General features: G+C 28.5%; 1 long non-coding RNA gene across 1 annotated transcript; it reads right to left on the bottom strand.

Moving 5' to 3' along the window:
* Window positions 1-1,684: 1,684 nt before the first annotated feature.
* On the bottom strand, window positions 1,685-3,438 carry LOC118483162. Its single transcript, XR_004869719.1, has 3 exons — window positions 3,364-3,438; window positions 2,098-2,185; window positions 1,685-1,745 (listed from the first exon to the last, which is right to left on the bottom strand). It is a non-coding gene; the product is annotated as an uncharacterized LOC118483162 (long non-coding RNA).
* Between the last annotated feature and the right edge of the window lie 1,873 nt (window positions 3,439-5,311).

The raw sequence follows: 5,311 nt of genomic DNA, 5'->3' as shown, positions 1-5,311 counted from the left end.
GAACATATCACATATGACCTAACATGGCTACTTGACTCGGTTGAAGCAGCAAGTTTTGCAAGAAACCTACAAAAATTTATTTGAGGAAACCATAATGTGAAATGAACAAAAATTTACAAAGAAACAATATAGTTGATACAATTACAAAAATAAAAATAAATAATTTTTCTCACTTTTTCTTGAACGTTAACATCTGATCAAAATTGTCGTTAATGAAAAGCCGTGAACCATCAAAATTATTAGAAATCCCCCATTTACCTATTTTTAGGTAACATAAATAAACAACAAATCATATATCAAAAACAAAAAAATTCTTGTATAAAAAATAACATATATATATATATGTATTGTATAAAGTAAATCGTAGAATTAATAAGATACCTTTGTAGGTCTTAACAACACCAAAATGGACAGCAATGACAAAATGCGCTTCACGATCTTTACTAACCATGTAAGAACACATGTCCTTAGCATAATCATCCCAAAGAGTTAAATCAACCTGAACATCTCTACAATAGCATATAAGAAAATAATTTAAGATTAACAACATTACGTAAAACATCATACTTCTGCATTTCTCCATGCTCCATGCTGAGGCCCGAGACGTTGTTTCTTTTCAACTATCCACCAGACTGATCTTGCGAAACTGCACTCGACCAAAACTTCTGCAACAAAGAAGTAGTTATATGGAAGATGGGATAAAACTTGAAGGAAGTGTCATTAACAAAATACAATTAACGAAATGCTAATAGAAAAAATAAACGATGTATATTATGTAAAAAAGCAATTTGTAAACTGGTTTGTGAAAATGAAGTAATGTAGGTTACTGGAAAAGGAACATCTAATATACATTAAAATGGAGGGAAATTTATTTTAAGAATATACAGCTATTTCTCCAGATATGAATAAGTATTATGTCAACAATAAAAAGCGGAAATAAAGAATGAGATACAAATAAATTAATATGAAGGTTGACTTAATGTTTTTTTTTAAACATCATACTTGCTAAAATATATTACATATTTTTTATTTTTAATGAAGTAAAAAAGGAAAGTATACAAAATGTTGATTTAAGAAAAGGAAATTTAAAAAAAAAATATAATACACGGTATATTATGTATTACAATTGTCAAAAGTTTCCTAATTAAATATTTTGAATTTAACCACCTTAAAGTTCACATTAATTCTATTAACGATTAATTAGGAAGTTTTGAAAAAATTGTCAATACAATATATATAGAAGTTAATTTTAGAAGTTCATAACTGACGATAAAGTATGACATTATTATTTATATTGATCGTGCATTAATTTTAAATATATGATTATAGGTTATCACCCGTGAATATTCACGGGTAGGATATTTAAATTTTATTATATAAATGTATATATATTTTACAAAAATATATTCACGGAGAGTTGTTACAATAAAGAAGTAGCTAATACCCTTTAAGATAACAAAAAGGGCCCGTAATTAATAGAAAACCATATATGATCGGATCTGTAGGGCTGGTCATCTATAGATGCAAGATATTAAGTCACGGTCCTTGCATTCCGGCAGTAAAGTCATTGTACGGATTCAAATTTAGGATAACATAAGACTATTGTGTATAGTGTTGTAGCATACCTGTGGACCTGGAAAGTTGTCTTTTCTGGCCCGAGGAATGGTCTAAGTTTGCGGAAAGTTTGACAACCATTAAAACCATAAAGAATTGCATCTTTTGACAGCAAGAAAATGCACCAGAAACTGCACTTTTTGACAGAAATGTTTTTGTAAGAGATAAGCTATTTGCATCAATAAAATGCATCATTTGAAAACAATAATAAAAAGTGGCCATTCTACACTCTTTTGACACCAGCAATTACAAACTAATATTCAAGATTTGAGCATATAAATCAAAGTCCATCCCTTTTGGTAAAACAAATTGTGTAATCAGTCGGATATACCATACATGAGATAAGCAAAGGAACACAAATGTTACCAAAAGGAACTTAGTTTAAATATATACCATTTGTCTTTTCTCGAGATGATATCAGAAGTGTCCTAAAGCCAAGAGTGATACATATGACCAAGAATCAAACGGTGTTCATAAGCATACCTCTAAGAATGCTTCTCCATTCGTTTCTTCTCTATGGAAAATTTATAAGCTTACCGAAACACTATTAGTTTGCCTCTGGTCGTGTTCACTTGCAAAAAAGAATAAAAAAATAATAAACAAATAAAAAAAATACCTGGCTGAACAAAAAAAAAAAAACAAAAAAAAGTCCAGTTATAACATCCCATTTGCTTTCAAGAAAGATAAAAAAAAATAGATGAAAGATTTATATCCAAGTGATACCTCAACTGAATAATTTACTTTAAAGAAAGCAAAACATCTATTGCAAAAAAAAAATGTAGAATCTTTTAATTAACGTAGATCTAAACTGAAAACCTAAACTCCAAACCTTTTTATTTCCAAACCCTTTTAATTCTAACCGAATTAAACATCTTGAACAACAAAAAAATGGAAGATTTACAAATTACAATAATGATTGACTTCAAAATTTAAATTTAAAATAATGATTGACTTCAAAATTTAAAATTTAAATTCTGAAAATCAAATCACTAACATCCAATCCCGTAAATTAAGCAAATTTATTAGGAAAGTCTAACCTTGCCAAACAAAATTGCTCCACCATTTATTTATAGAAAGAGATACCTTAATTTAGAAAAACCATATAATACAAAAATTTAAGGAAATAACGAAATCTTTGATGGATTGTAATTAATACATATTAAAAAAGTACAAAATTTATTAGAAACAACCCAAATATTCAAATTTTAAAAAATATCATAGTTATACTCACCTCTTGCTCTTCGAGTAAGATTCAGACTCCTGCAGTTGAAAAAAATTTAGGGTTTATCATTAAAAAACAAAAACCAAATAGTAGAAATCAGTATGAACATCACTTTTGAAGACATCAAAGAATAGATCCATTCATAAACATTATAATCGGACAAACTTAAATAATCATCAACAACACAAAAAATACATATAAATGATCAAAAAATATTCCGATTTATAAGTAAGCAGGTATACATGGGATTTATTCTTCGGTATAAAAAATTTGTCCAGATCCATCTCAAAAAAAAAGGAACGGTTTCAAAAAATTTTAAAAAATATTTATTTTTAGAAACACAATCAATATTCCGGAAAAACATATCAGACACTAAAAATATACAAATTCTTTAATGGATTGATAATTAATACAATACAAAATTTATTACTAACAAAAAAGACAGTAAAAAACCGAGCATAAACGATGAAACCTAAAATTATAAGGGATCAAAAATTAGGAAAAAAAAACTATCAAAAGAAAATTACCTGTAACATGTTCGACGAAGATTGATAGTCCGGCAGTGGCATAACATTTAGGGTTATTCATGAAAAAATTAAAACCAAACAAAAGAATCAGTAACAACATCACTCAATAAAGACATCAACAAAACATAATCCCCTCATAACATTCAAATCGGATAATGTAAATCATAAACAACGCAAAAAATACAGGAAAGTATTTAAAATTGAAATAAAATACTTAAAACACATAACAATCTAATATTGTTTACATACCTTCTCTATATGTCTAATGATCTACAAAAAAGAAGAACAACAACAAACATTACCAACTGCCGAAACGGTTTTCAACATAAAAACTTAACTTTTCTTGAATAAATTGAAGATCGAACAACATAAACAAACAGTATTTAACCATCATCATGTAGTTTTACCTTAGATCTTTTTAAAAATTCTTGATTGAATATGCAGATCCAAGTCGGTAGGTCTGCACTCAGCAAGGTTTTCAACTATAATGCAAAGATACTATTTTTTTATTTCTAACCTGATGATAAATGTCAGGTCTGCACTCAGCAAGGTTTCGATTACTTTTCCCCCAAAAAATTGGCATGACATATAAATCTAGCCACATAAGAATGAAAGATATACAAAATTAACAATCGAAATCACAAATAATACTGAAATGATTTACTTATGGAATAAGAACCGGAAAGAATCGCCCTCTGATTACATGTGAAAAATTATATAAACATTCACGTTACAAATGGGAAAGAATGATCAAATATATAACAAATTAACAATTGGAATAACAAATAATACTAACCTGATTTACACTTGGAATCAGAACAATAAAGGAATCGCCGATTATATGTGAAAAAACCATATAAACAACATTAATAATAAAGACGGGATAAACCAAAAAAGATGGATGAAATTAACAATCAAAATAACAGATATCAAAATGATTAATACTTACCGATCGATTGTAGACTTTGAATCGTAGAACAACAATGAAGAAGAAGGAGGAACATTTTGAATTGAATCGTAAGGAAGAAGGAGGAACATGGTGGCTGATACCTAGGGTTTAGAGAAATGAGGTTATGAAGTATTGTGGTTTGTTAAAAACAATATATAGGATCCGTTTTTACTTATGGGTCACCCATATCTAGTTCGGATCCCGCAACATAAAAAAAGAGTGTGTATTTTAGAATGATTCCCTCCCAAAATCAAACTCCAATAAACAAATGGATGCCACATCATCAAAATGGCTTCACCATTCAAGGACACATAGCCCACATCATCTCATTTATTAATATATATAGATTCACAGATGAGAGACAAATTGTTAGCCTTCTTTCTTTTATCTCTGCCTCTCGCCAACTTCCCTTCATATATATATATATATATATATATATATATATATATATATATATTTCCTTCTTTTCTTTAGTATATAATAATAATAATTATAATAATAATAATAATAATAATAATAATAATAATAATAATAATAATAATAATAATAATAAAGCCCTGCCCCGTTTTAAGTATTTAACTCCCGATCACTGATACCCTTTCCGATTGATCTGGAGCCCCATAACGCATGTCAAGGCTCTGCCCGACTAAGTTCGTTGGGGTTCTGTCTCGTGACGTAGGGATAAGGTTGAATTAGGGTTACTATACTTAACACGAGTGCATATATATATATATATATATATATTAAAATAGCTCGGGAGTTATACCCAAGATTTATACTAGGAGGCTATCTAGTTGAATCCTAAAGTTACAAGGTGAGTTCATTCTCTTTTCTCACAGTTTGTGAATCATTCTTCTTTTTATCACTTTTTGTGATACAGTTATATTTAAAAATGTTTTTAAAAACCCTAAATGTTTGTCAGTTATACTTATAGTGATTAAGTTTTTATATTCTACAATAGTTTCCGGTATGTGGGTTTTTATACATTACTTGACCCTC

The sequence above is a fragment of the Helianthus annuus genome, chromosome 10 (genome assembly GCF_002127325.2).
Source record: "Helianthus annuus cultivar XRQ/B chromosome 10, HanXRQr2.0-SUNRISE, whole genome shotgun sequence".
Taxonomy (NCBI): domain Eukaryota; kingdom Viridiplantae; phylum Streptophyta; class Magnoliopsida; order Asterales; family Asteraceae; genus Helianthus; species Helianthus annuus.
This window is presented reverse-complemented; position numbering and strand designations above follow the sequence as displayed.